Source organism: Natrix helvetica (genome assembly GCF_964273705.1).
Source record: "Natrix helvetica genome assembly, chromosome: 1".
Taxonomy (NCBI): Eukaryota; Metazoa; Chordata; class Lepidosauria; order Squamata; family Natricidae; genus Natrix; species Natrix helvetica.
Genome location: NC_138548.1, coordinates 82,205,668 through 82,219,960, shown reverse-complemented (window position 1 = coordinate 82,219,960; position 14,293 = coordinate 82,205,668). Strand labels below are relative to the sequence as shown.

The window sequence follows — 14,293 nt, the reverse complement described above, 5'->3', positions numbered from 1 at the left end:
GCTCAAAAACGGTGTGTGTGTATGTGTGTGTGTGTGTGTGTGTGTGTGCATGTGTGTGTAATCACAGGGCTCTGCCTCAGTGAAATGCCTTGCCTCACAAAGATATTGCACACCATCCTGGCACTGAAAATATTGGCCCATTACTCTACTCTGCCTCAGTGAAAAACCAAGGTTGGACTCATCAGCATCATTCAATCTATCTACTTTCAAAACAGTAGCTGAACACATGAGGCTCTTGCTGGGAAAACGCAAGGGTTACTTTTCTTGAACCACTGTCAAAATAAAACCTTTGTGCATAACCCTAGCACTTTATGAACACTAATACATGCACTCCAATTTTATTTCAATAATGGTCAAAGTTTTTCTACGAGGCCAGAGAGAGATTTGCTCAAGCTAACAGTAAATTTAAAATTCTAGGGCATGAGTGTCAAACTCGCCGCGTTGCCATCACATTTCGAGACTTTTTTCTCCTTCGCGGAACTGGGGTGGGAGTAACAGAAGTGGGTTGCTCCCGGTTCAGCTGAACCGGTAGTGGCAGCAGTGGGAGGCTCTGCCCACCCACCTGGATGCTTCTGTGCATTCACAGAAGCATTGCTTGCATGCATGAGCGCATGTGCGAGCACGAGCAAACTGGTAGTAAACCAGTTAGCAACCCACCACTGGGGTGTAGCCTACAGTTACGCATCCGGCCCATGGGTCGCCAGTTTGATACTCTTGTCCTAGGGGCAGTGGTAGGATTCAGCCAGTTTGTACCACTTCGGGAGAGCCGGTTGTTAACTTTCTGAGCAGTTTGGTGAACTGGTTGTTGAAGGAAATCATTAGAGCAGAGAACCAGTTGTTAAATTATTTGAATCCTACCTAGGAAGTAGGGTGGGAACCAGGATTTCTATTTTATTATCTAATACTCTGACCCAACTTTCCCCAACTTGGCATTTACTAGACACCAGACACCACAAGTCCCTAACCACTATTCTAAGGCAGCTGCTGCAAGAATAGAAACCTTGCATCAAGCATTAGTTCATGTCCTTGAAGAGCAGCTATTACCACTTTGGAATCATCTAGATAAGTTGTGGTCATCTCTGGCCAAGCTGGCTGAGAATTCTGGGGGCTGTATTCCTAATACATCTGGAGGGAGATGTGTTGCAGATTAATGTGGTTTTTTTGGTATCTGCAGACTTCTTGGGTTCTGAAACAAGACAGGGCAGTTATTGAAATCCACTGAAGGCAGCTGCTTTGTGTGCTTCATCTTATTAATTATAGTGGGTGTGGGAAGCTTTGTTATCAGCCAAGAGCCTGTCTTCCCTCCAGCTCATAGAAAGTGGGGGAGGTTTATGATTCCAAAAGACTTATAGGAGGTTTGCTGTTTCCAGTTCTATTTTAAAGACAAGAAAGTATAGCATTTAGTCATGCCAGGGTGCCCCCATGGCCAAGATGCAGAGAGAGATTACATAAATTAAAATCGGGTGATTATGATGGTAACGTAAGCCTATTTGTGAGAGACTATGGGACCATGAAGAAAAATGGGGGCGGCAGAAATGGGGCAGTACTGAGCTACACAGTCTGGAATTTAAAATTAAGAAATCATATGAACATTTCTTGTGATTATTTTTTACAGAAATATCTCCATTCTTTTGGAATTAATTTTTAAGCAAATATGCTTCGGAAATTGGCTTCATTTTAGTTTCCATAGATTAATTATAATTCATATTAGAAAAGCGCTTTCTTCCATTAACCACAGAGATCCAGCAATGGAGAACACACTCTCTCTCTCCCCTCTCTCTTTCTCTTTCTCTCCCCCTCTCTTTCTCTCTCTCTCCCCCTTTCTTTCTCTCTCTCTCTCTCACACACACAGTGTGTGTGTGTGTGTGTGTGTGTGTGAGAGAGAGAGAGAGAGAGAGAGAGAGAGAGACAGAGACAGAGACAGAGAGACAGAGACAGAGAGAGACACAGAGAGAGAGAAATACCCAGAATGTCATCTTCATAGAAAAATACAGACAACACCTTGACAGAGCAAGCAAAGGTGGAGGTTTCTTGTGTGAAATCCAGTTAGCAGTGGGATTCATTTCTCTAAAGCACCTTTCCAATTTTGCTCCCACCAGATATGTGACTTTCAGCTCCCAAAATTCTCGGCAATAGCCTTACTGGCTGAAGAATGACAAGAGATGAAGTCCACATAATTGAATGACACCTCAAATGAGAAAGCCTTTTAAAACTACACCACAGCATCCGTGTGAAAAAAAAAAGTTGTTCTAGAAACAAAAATCTAAATTTCCCAATTTACATGCAACATAGACTTCCTAAGGTAGACAAGATTTACATATATTGAAATTCATAGATCTAGAGAGCACCCCATTTGGTAAATCTGTTAAAAAACATAAAAATCCCATTAAAATGCTATAGCGCAATAATTTATTCCTGTCCTAATTTTCTTTTAATACCCTAAAACTTCACCCACCCCCCTAATTGAGGACAAATTTCTTTAGGCATTTTAAAATTAGATGCAATACAATAGCTTGGACTACAAAACTTTTAAAGCAATTAGAAAAGATAGGAAAATAGAATATAAAATCTACCCAATACAATTTTGTCTCCTTAAGTAATAGATATAATCTTAAAAACATATATTTCAAAGCAATTAACAGAAACACTGATACAGCATGAAGAATGTTAATCATTCCACTGAAGTTAATTTAAAAAGGAGCAAGAGATAATTTATGGGCACTGAATTAGGCAAACTGAATAAAATAGCAAAACAAAGAAAAATGGCCATTTTGATGAAAAACACTCTCCTAAAGCTATACCCTTCAGATTGTTGGGGACTTCAGGTCTCCAAATTCCCAACCAGTTTGGTAGGTAGGTAGGTAGGTAAGTTCTTTGGTGGGTAGGTAGGTAAGTACAGTAAGTAAGTTTTTTAAGTCTCCAGTTTGGGAAGGAAGGAAGGAAGGAAGGAAGGAAGGAAGGAAGGAAGGAAGGAAGGAAGGAAGGAAGGAAGGAAGGAAGGAAGGAAGGAAGGAAGATTGTTTTTCAGCTTTTTTTAAAGCCAAGCAATATGAGACACTGCACCCTACTCACTGTTCTTTTTTTTTAAAAAAAACAAAGTTTTATTGATTTTTTGGTGTTTTACAAAAGGAAAAGGTATGGGGAAAGTTACAAATTGTGGCAGCCGCAAACTGCGGTAGGTATACCCCCCATCCAGACTCATGGTGTACATTTGCATAGCATTCAAATATTACATAATAACATATAGTCAGTGTGATAAATTCATTAATAATTTCGATCAATTTATGTCATGTGGATTTTCTTACTTATTTGTGTGATCTGAGCTTTCTTGATGTCGCCCCATCTCCCCTCGTTGGCAGTGCTCCGGCCCCTCCTTTGTCTTGTGCATCTACTGGGATATCTTCTGGTTTTTCTAGGAGTAGTTTATTTTTTTCCATAAAGGCCTGCACCTCTATGGGTGTAACCCTACTCACTGTTCTGCATGTATGTGTGAGAGCTCTAATGCCCTTGCAAGACATAGGAGATTCAGCCTGGTCTATTTTATTATCCTAGTGTTGCTTAAAGGTTATTACCGTCAGATACTATTTAGTTATCTATGGCTGTTGTTCTCCCACATATACAATACTCAAGTCCATTTTTACTAAAGTCTTACATTTTTCTCAGTGGATAGGTCCAGAAAATAAGGAAATTCCCAAACTGATTGGGAATTTAGAGTCCCTGAGGGGGTGGGAGATTTTGGCAACAGCCTTTTGCTTACAGTGATTTGTAAAGGATTAAAAGATTTCCTACATGGGGATCTCATGGGGAAATCGCTTCTCCAATTCAGAATCAGCTGTGATATGAAGAGGAGAATCTACGGGTGTTTTGGAAATGTTACTTCGGTTGATATAGCTTCCAACTGCAATTCTTCTGAGGAATGATGATCACCTATGTGCATTTGATTTTTCATTCCTAAACTGAATGACATTGCAATTGTTTTTCCTGCTACTTTTCAGCTTATTTCCCCATCTCTCCATTTCTTCATCCAGTTTATTAATGAAAATACTGAATGACTAATCCTTCTGACCCTCAATTTCTGTGATGGTGAACCTATGGTGCACATGCTGGAAGTGGCACACAGAGCCATGTCAGCCATTGCCTGTTACTCTTCCGGGTTCCAGCACACACATGTGTGCCGGCCAGCTTGTCTTCATGTGATTTGGAGGCCAGAAACCAGAAGAACAGTGCATGTGACAGGAAGCTGAGCTTCCAGTTTCTGGTGCATGCATGCATGTGTGAAGACCAGCTGGCTGGCCATAAAATGGAAGACCAGGTGACAGGCACACATGCACATGCTAAAAACTGAAAACTTAGCTTCGCGGCATGCACATGCACACTGGGGAACTGCTCTTCCAGTTTATGGTGCTCCCCACATGGACTTGCCTGCTCCCATTTTGGCACCTGATGCAGAAAAGATTCACCAATTCACTGCTCTATTTGATACCTCTGTTCAATTTGATGAGCATCCATTGGTGAGAACTTTTTGAATATGATTGTCAACGTAACTAATTAATTGTCAGGAATCCTAGCAAGATGGGGGTTTGTTGAGATAGTTATTTCTCTCTTTCAGCAAGTTGTGAAAACAACACTTTTGACTGCAGTGAAGAAAACTGATAATCAAAAAAACAACAAGAAGAAGTCTGTCTTTTTTTTGTCACTCTTTAAATTTTGGACAGATAAAAGGCCTTGTCAATACAAGGTGTAGTTTTTCTTCTTTTCTCTCACCTCCTCCCATGGAACAGATGGCTTCTCCTGGACAACCCCCACAGCTGTGGCTGACTTTGCTGAAACGCTTTGAAATCTCTCTGTGGAGAGTGATTTTCACAGCAGAAATTCCTTTTAATATTTTCATATGATTCAGAACAAATGTTGAGTGGTTAGTAAAGTTACCAGAAATTAATTGATGAGGTCAAAGAATTCATAGGATCATAAGGCTGGGAGGGACCTTGGTGGTCTTCTAATCCAACCCCCTGATAAAGGCAGGAGTCTTATACCATCCCAATAAAATGGTTCTCCAGTCTACATTTGAAAACATCAAGTGACAGACCACCCACAATTCTAGGATGCAAGCTATTCCATTGATTCATTGCTCTTACTGTCATAAAATTTATCCTTACTTCTAGGTTTTATCTCTCTTTGACAAGCTTGTACCTGATACTTCTTGTCTTCATGCCCCAGAGAATTAATCAAGCCATTCTTCATGACAGCTTCTCAAGTACTGAAAGGCAGCTATCATGCCCCCCTCCATCCTTCTCTTCTGAAGGCTAGGTCCCTCAACCATTCGTCATGCAATTTAGCTTCCATACCCTTTATTGCCTTTGTTTCCCTTCTCTGCACATTTTCCAGGGTCTCAACATATTTTTTGTATCATGATAACCAGAACTAGACACAGTATTCCATGCTGATGTGGTCTCACCAGCATGATGTAAAGCGCTACTATCACTTCTCATTGTCTTGATGCTAACACTCTGTTGATAAAACCTAGGTCTGCTTTGACTCTTTTGGAAGCTTTGGCACACTGCTGGCTCTAACTGTTGAGAGGGAGCTAGTGTCCTAGTGGACTATGACTCAAGTATGAACCAGCAGTGTGCAGAAAGTGCCAAAAAAAGCCAATGAAGTGCTAGTCTGAAATAACAGAGGGATAGTGGGATGACTTTCCGAAGATGCTGGTAAAGTAGATCTACTGGGGAAATGATTTTTTAAGAGCAAAAATAGCCAGATGTTAAGCAATATTAAGACAAAATCAAGCATGTAGGGAAAAACCATGCTCTAAATTTTCCTTATAGAAAGATAAACAACCCCCTGCAAATGCTACTGAGAAATGCATTCAGAGTATGTAAATCATGATGAAATGCTTGTTTCAGTTTTTCACTTGCCTTCAGAGTATAACTATCTTTGCAGTCCTAAACCTGTGGTTGTAGAAGTCTTTCTAATCATGATTAATGTATTGCAAGCAGAGCCAGGAATGTAAAAGTTATTGAATATAAGGTAAAGAAAAATCTAATGGTATTTCCTGAAAAGTTGGGGGAATATGGTAACCATAAAGTTTCATCAAGAACATATTAAGGCTAGGCAATTTTGTCCTTGATTTTGTCCTTGTATTGTACATTTCTGGCTATCCTGAGATATTGGTCAAGGAAGATCTATGATCCTGAAATTACTGTCGACTGTCGGTTGATATTCAGACTGTGACAGGAACTCTACCACCATCCATTGAGAAATTAGTTGTATGAGTGGAGGGATAATTTCCTACATTATCATATAAATACGGAATGAGCCATCTTTATCCCTTTATCCCCTTTTCTTTTTTTAAGGGGTTGCGGCTTATCAGGGAAAGAAAATGAGCTTCTGTTGCCTAATCATTGCAGAATTAGTTTATTCCAATCTTAATATTAGTTTTACTTATTTAATTATTTATTTTGTGGTTTATTCATTTATGTTATACGTGACTTTTTAAAAAATATGACAGTCACAATTCTGGGTTTTTTCTTTCTTTTTTTCTTTGCCTATTTTTAGCATTTGTCATTAAGAATAACAGAGTTGGAAGGGACCTTGAAGGTCTTCTAGTCCAACTCCCTGCTTAGGCAGGAAACCCTATACCATTTCAGACAAATGGTTATCCGACATTTTCTTTAAAACTTCTACTGTTGGAGCACTCACAACTTCTGGAGGCAAGTAGTCCCACTGCTTAATTGTTCTGTCAGGAAATTTCTCCTCAGTGCTAAGTTGCTTGATTAGTTTCCACCCATTGCTTCTTGTTCTACCCTCAGGTGCTTTGGAGAATAGTTTGACTCCCTCTTCTTTGTGGCAACCCCTGAGATATTGGAACATTGCTATCATGTCTTCCTTAGGCCTCCTTTTAATTAAACTAGATATACCCAGTTCCTGCAACCGTTCTTCATATGTTTTAGCAATTTTTTACTTTTTATCTTTTATTTAGGGATAAATGGGCAAAAGTTCATTGCAATAGGACTTTAATTTGCTTGTGAAAAACAAGGAGAGTTAAAGCCATCTATACTTCCATGGGTGAGTCATTCTATATAATGAGGGTAATACTGTAATTTCTACCCAACTCCTTTTTGAACTTTGTACTTTAACTAAGACTTTATCCAAACCTATTTCCATTCTAGAAAAGAATATAACTGATACTGTGAGATGTTTTGTCAAACAATATTTGCTTTATGAAATAGAACAGTGTTGAGAGGCATAAAATGGAGGAGGATATTTCATAAATTGATGATAATACAGCCTGAAGTTGTTTTTTCAGGAGACATTTATATGTTCCATGATGAAAAATATCTTTTGATTATAGGCTGGGTTGATCAGATTCAAATAAGTAGAAAATCTGATAATTAGCAGAAGGATTGAAAATGTAATTAAGAACTCCTAATTTTACAGCTGAATGTGGCATTTGGGGCACAAAGGATTTATTATAAAATTTGCTAATAAAAAAAATTATTGTAAAAATTCAGACTTTTGGAACCAAAGATAAATTGACATTTTATATATCTGGTTTGATTTGGGGATTACACATAATCCAATTAATTGTAGAGAAAGATTTTAATTTTTCATTCATTACTGAACTGGCGTCAGATTTTGGGGCGGGGGGGCAGAGTTCCATAGTTGGAATGCTCTTGGCACAAATATTGAGAGTAGAAAGGGTGAGAGTTATATTCAAATAAGCATAATTAATACTTGATTAAGCCTATTCCACAACAATGATTCAATTGAACTAAATGATGGCATTTTAATATTTCTTTAGGTAAAACAATAAGATATATATGTTACTGTGAAAGTCCGAAATCTGGTGAATGTCGACATTCACTGGTGAATGTCGACATTCACATAGTCACTTGGTGTATCCGTGAAAGACCGAAATTGGTAAATGTCGACATTCACCGGTGAATGTCGACATTCACCTAGTCGCTTGGTGTATGTCCGAAAATACCCTTATCCTCTCGACACCCTTACCCTAATCCCCTTACCCTAATACCTCGGCTCCTCGCTTCCTTTGAAGTGTCTTCTATTTGCGGACTTTTTAAAAAAAAAACCTGCGATCCTGCGTGGTTAGAACGAGTAGTTTCCAGGACCGCGAATGGAAAAGCAAAAGTAAAGTGTTACGCTGACTCGTTATATATATGTCACCGTGAAAGACCGAAATTGGTATGTGTCGACATTCACCGGTGAATGTCGACATTCACCAACATTCACCGGTGAATGTCGACATTCACCAATTTTGGTCTTTCACGGTGACATATACATATATTTTTCAAATAGATGGGTTACAAGCGGATCGATAATAGCCTATGCATCTTTGAAAAAAAGAGAATTACATTTCAGGGTTAGAATAGGAAGTAAAAGAAGTTTTTGATGTATACAGTAAAATCAGATTCTGGAAGAATATCACACCTTTAAATTATTTAAATTGGAGTTTGATCAATTATTATACTGTATATTCTCAATATTTAATCTGTTCAAGTGCCTTAAACAATGTACCAGGAATATGAAAAAATCCTCATAAAGTATTGGCTTATCTTTTGAAGCTTTTCAAGAGAAATAATAGCCACACAAACTTGATTTATTGGCTTTCATAAAGAGAGACTTTAAATTAAACAAAGGGAAATATTGGAAAAGGAGGATTTCATATGTCAGTGGTTTTTTTATATGCAGTTATTAGAAACATTTAAATTGGATAAGAAGAATTTTGGTTTTATAAATGAGAAAACTGAATTTGAATTGGATTTATGTACTGACAATGAGCATGTCAAGATGCCTATGGACTTTTATTAAAAGTGAATATATTAAAGACTGTAATTAAGTGGGCAAAATGATATAATAATGCTAGATCAGTGGGAAAACATGAAATTCATTTTGAGCTATAATCTGAAAAAGAATTTCTGCAAGATGATACATCATTGGTATTTAACACCTAATAAATTGTCAAATATGTATAATGGTATATGTTGGAAATATAATCATTCTGAAGGCACCTTTTATAACCTTTGGTGGACTCTTCAAAATTACCTGGTGGAAATATATAGTTGAAGAAGACTTAGCATTGTTTTAGTTTATTAATATCTGCTTTTTTGAAGTGTGAGATACATTTTTGATTTTATTTAGTTTTAGTTTTTCCTAAAATGAAGATCTCTGGCATCACATTTTCTTCCAGTATCCTAAATTCTTTCTCCAGTGCCCCAGACTTTCCTGTTAAGTAGCATCAAATGAAGATTGTCAGAAATGGAGCTAACGAACCAAAAATCAGCAATCCTCAGGAGAACCAACTGAAGCCACATGAATTCAATGGTCTTGAAGAAAATGGCCAAATGCCAACTGATTTAAAAAAAACGGAGAAAAAAACACTATTTCAATCCTGGAGCACAAATCAGTATATGGACTTTGATTAATATGTATTTACACTGTGGTTCTTCTATGTGTGTTTGGCATCATTCTAGTTTCAGTTGAAGAAACTGGTCTAGGCATGTTATATCAGTGAGCTTCTGCCAAGAATGTTCTCAAATACAAGTTTAAGTGTCTGCAGAGTCAAAATCTATGAATGTATCCTATTATGGGGCATGATGCTGATTTTCTTATGCCTTCTACATTCTGAAAGAGAAAGTTGTCAGCAAGACAAACCAGCATTTTCCCAGAAGGACCATGCCTGGTAGAGTTTGCCTCCCAACAGATGCTGGAACAATTAGTCTGTCATATGAAATGAAAGATATTTTATGTCAGATGCCTTTACTGATATGTTTTCTTGAGATAAGTCTATCAAGTGTTCTCTTCATGTAACACATTTTTGTGTTTGTCACTTTCTTGAGCTTTGTTTAATTAAGAATCAAATCAAGAATTTATAAATCTAATATCTAAAGTTTTATAGTCCTTCCTGGCTTTGATATTGTAATATCAGATATCAAAGAAGTGGAATGGTTTGAATCAAAATAGGATGATTTCTACCAAGTTAGCCATTCTTCTTTTCAGAATTCTTTTCACTTCATTGGTCTGACCTAAATAATTTAGGGGTGGGGGCAAGGGTGGTTGAATCACTGATAAAGTAAAGGTTTCATCTGTCAAGTCTTATCTGTCTCTAGGGTGCAGTGCTCATCTCTGTTTCTTACCAAGAGATCCAGCATTGTCCAAAGATATTTCTATAGTGATGTGGCTGGCATGACTATATCCCAAGGCACACAGAATATTGTTATGTTCCCACCAAAGTGGTACCTATTTATCTACCCACATTTGCATGTTTTCAAACTACTAGATGGGCAGGAGATGGCACAAGTAATGGGAGCTCACCCCATAGTGCAGGGCTTGGGTCTTGAACAGGTCTGTCAGCTTTCTAGCGGAGTCTTTAACTGCTGAGCCATTGTGCCTCTCTAAATCACTAATACTCTCTTCCAAATTAAAATTTGCACATGGTTCTTATTCTTCCTCAACTTTCATGGCTCCTAGAATGTTTCCAATTCCTTTGCTTGCATGCAAAAGCAACATGCATCTCTCTTCTCCCTGGGGAATAGCTCAGCTCAGTGCAAATTTTAGACTGGAAGGCAATATGGTGGTTGCTGCTCTGAATAAACATGCTCATGATAAATGCTTTCAGTCATTTTGGGATATTCTGGGAGAATACCACAAAACCAAATGCTTACAACTTTCCCATAAGAAAGAATCCTCTGTATTTTCTAAGGCTCATTTAACCATTTTTGTACAAAAGTGACGGGAGGCCAAGGCACAGTATAAAACATCTAGTCATTTCTAATATCCTGCACCATACAGCACAGTGAACAATTTGCAAGTCTGAACCCGATATAACAAGATGTCTGAAATGGTGCGATCTACCCTTAAAGATAAGGAACGTTCTTTCCTTCCAGAAATAATGGCAATCCTCACGGGAGAACATATTTAGATGAATGGCCTATGATCATGTGCATGCAAAATTAGCTCCACATGGCAAAAATGTCAACTGATGGTTGAATCATCTGATGTTTGAAGCAAGTCTCATTATTCTAAACATGGTCCTGGAAGAATAGAATATTGGCTTGTCTTAAGAATCTCATTAGATATTATATTACAGAGGAAATTGAAATAGATTGTTCTGTACTATGCAAATAGGAAGAATCCTCTTTGATCCTTCTTTGCATGAATGTGCATCTATTCTATTTGGCTTAGAGACCCACACCCACACTTCACAAGATAACACTAACAGACAAAGGCTTCAGCAAATTATCCTAAATATGCTTTATTTTGTCCTACTAGGTCATGTCTGGATTCTTGATGGCTTGAATCAGATCTTGTAAACATTAATAACTAGACATTAGTAAGAAAAGTATCTTTTAAGACAAATTCTGTAAAAACCTGCTGAGGTTCTATTTGGGAAACATACCACATCTAACTTTTGGCTACTAAATATTAGATTTCAATGTTCTTCATGCTTAATGAATTCTAGATCTGCAATTTCTTGCCCTTGTCTTGCCCTTTTTTCATGGAATGATTAAATCAAACAGACAGAATGCAGAAGTTATCAAATTTGTGGTGGTTTTTTAGATGATGGGTCAAACAAAGGATTGCAATATTTTGCTCCTATTGACATTCACCATTTGTAGAAATGAAAACTTCACTTTTTCAAAAACTATTTGTTATAATGCTACTTTGAGATTCCTCTGGTGAATCCAAAAGAGATTATAATAAATGTAAAGCTGAGGAATACAAATTATCTAAAAGAAAAAGCTTTTTATTTTACAGTCACAAAAAGCCGAAATTGCTTTCTGCTTTCAAAGGTCTTAGGGAGTTCAGCATCAGCAATCATTCATTCAAGGTAGGATGGGCATACAGTCATCTAAATCTGCACATATCACATCTTAGTTTAACCTAATGTGCAGGTTAACAAATACTGCATTCTAGGACATGCCAACATTTATTCCAGAAAACCTATTATATTTTCTATCGCTGAGCCATTGCTTTTATCTTCTTTTTGCATTCCAGCTCTGCTAGCTTGATGTTAGAGAGCATTCCTTCTTCTCACGCTTTGAAAGAAAGAGAGACAGAAGACAACAGATGATATGAAAAAGTTATTTCAGAAACTCTGGACAATTCTATCAATAATGATAGATGAAGAAACACTCAGAATAACTCAAATTAGTTTTGTTACTAGTTTAGCTAACAAACCTGGCTAAACATGGGCAGCTGTCTCCTTATATTAGTTAACTATTCAAAGCAGTTTCCCTCTCTTACAAAGGATTTTCAAAGAGTTTGTAAGATTAAGAATTGACTTTGTAAGTGTATGGATGAAGACAACGAAAAAATCTTTTCCTAGAATAGGTCCTTCCAGGCAGCGAGAAGTTTTAGCCTTCCAGAAGGGGTAGCTTATCCATGATGGATTGAATGTAATAACTTACCATTCTACAACTTTGTAGTAGTTTTGTCATCCTCAACTATCTGGGCCCATTTTAACTTTATTCATTCACTCTTTCAGATGAGCTCCAACATTCAGAAGTTAAGCACATAAAAGTTAAGCTTTCAACAGGCTAAATATTCATCTCATCTGTTTACTCTATTCCTGTTATGTATTATAGTTTTCCCTCTGGTCCGTTCCACTAGAGGGCGCTGTGCTTGTTGCTGATTGGTTCCCTGTTTGACAGCCGGCATATATAAAGAGCTGCCAAACAGGACTCAGCTGTTGCCAGTTAGCTGAGACGCGCAAATTGTGAACTGCCGCGTTTGGCAACCTGTTATCATTAAAGCTGTTAGCTGCTTGAAGTCCTGGCTCGCCTCCCATCTGTCCACCCGCGTTCTCCCAGCTAGAACAATTCCCATGATGGCGAACCCATACCACACGTGCTTCAGGTGGCGCATGGAGCCATATTTGTTGCCATGCCAGTCGTCAGCTCCAGCCAGCTGATTTTTGAACTTCCGGTTGGCCCGTTGGGGCCATATTTTGCCCTCCCCAGCCTCCCGAGGCTTTCCTGAAGCCTGGGAGGGGGAGGATTGAATTGGTGTGGGCATGTGTGCATGTGCAATAGCACACACACACACACACACACACACACACACACACACAAACACAGTATTTTGGCACACCCTAAGAAAAAGGTTCACCATCATTGTTCCATTCTATAATGGCTTGACTACAAGCTCCAGGATCTCACAAGTATGACTTGAGGGTGTTATACCGTTTATCCTCTTACTGCTTTACAGATGCATTCATGACAAGTTGACATTGATATTTATTTATATCTTTTAATATAAGGCCAGATCTTAAGACTCTGCTGAGTACAGTCATATTTAAAGCATAGCTGGGGAAACAGTTCCTCCAAATATGCTGAATTGTAGTTCCTGGCATCCCACATCCTTGGCCATGAACGCAGTAGTTCAATAAAAATTGTAGTTCACTCAGGTGGAAAGAGACATAGGATTCCCACTTCTAATTTTAAAAATTCATGGTTAAACGCTGGTGAGCCTGACTCACAGAATCAAAGGCCTGGGAGGGAATGTTTAGACAATCAAGTGCAGGAATCCAAATTAAAGCATCCTCAACAGATGGTTGTCTAGCCTCCCCTAGAACACATCCAGCCAAAAGGAGCTCATCACCTCTCTTAGTAATTGGATCCGGGGCTTAATTGCTCATATTGTTAGGACATGCTTTCCTTGATGTTTAATCAGAATCCGCTTTCTCAAAATTTAAATCCATTTATTCTGCAACCTGCAATTCTTGGTGATGGGAGAATTGATGTTGACCTTCAATCTGCTATCTTCTCAAGTACTCGTAGAGTACTATGACATCTCCTTCTTTTAAATGTAGTCAACTCCTTTTGTATCACCTTATGAAATGTAATCTCTACTCTTCTAATAATAATAATAATAAACTTTAATTTATAAACCGCACCCTTTCCTAAACAGGACTCGGGGCGGTGTACAGTCATATTAAAACAGTATGAATACAAAATATAGATATACTTAAATATACAAATAGGTAAACGGAGGAGGTAGGATATGCACTGTACAATATTTAAATTAAAATACAAATAAACATTAAAATTACCCTTAAAAACTACCCAATAAGATGTTTGCCAGGAGGTTAAAAGTGGGACTATAAATCAGTTAAGCCAGCTAATTGGAACAGGTGGGTCTTAAGCTTCTGTCGGAAGGAGCGGAGGTCGGTAGTAGTTCTAATATCGGGGGGGAGGTCATTCCAGAGGGTTGGGCCCATCACAGAGAAGGCTCTGCTCCTGGGCGCCGCCCATTGACACTGCTTAGTGGACGG

At 38.2% G+C, this 14,293-nt stretch overlaps 1 protein-coding gene across 3 annotated transcripts in view; it reads right to left on the bottom strand.

Moving 5' to 3' along the window:
* The window catches only part of TP53I11 (tumor protein p53 inducible protein 11), a 373,245-nt gene that overhangs the window by 29,099 nt on the left and 329,853 nt on the right, over window positions 1–14,293 (bottom strand). The gene's annotated exons all lie outside the window — the stretch shown is intronic.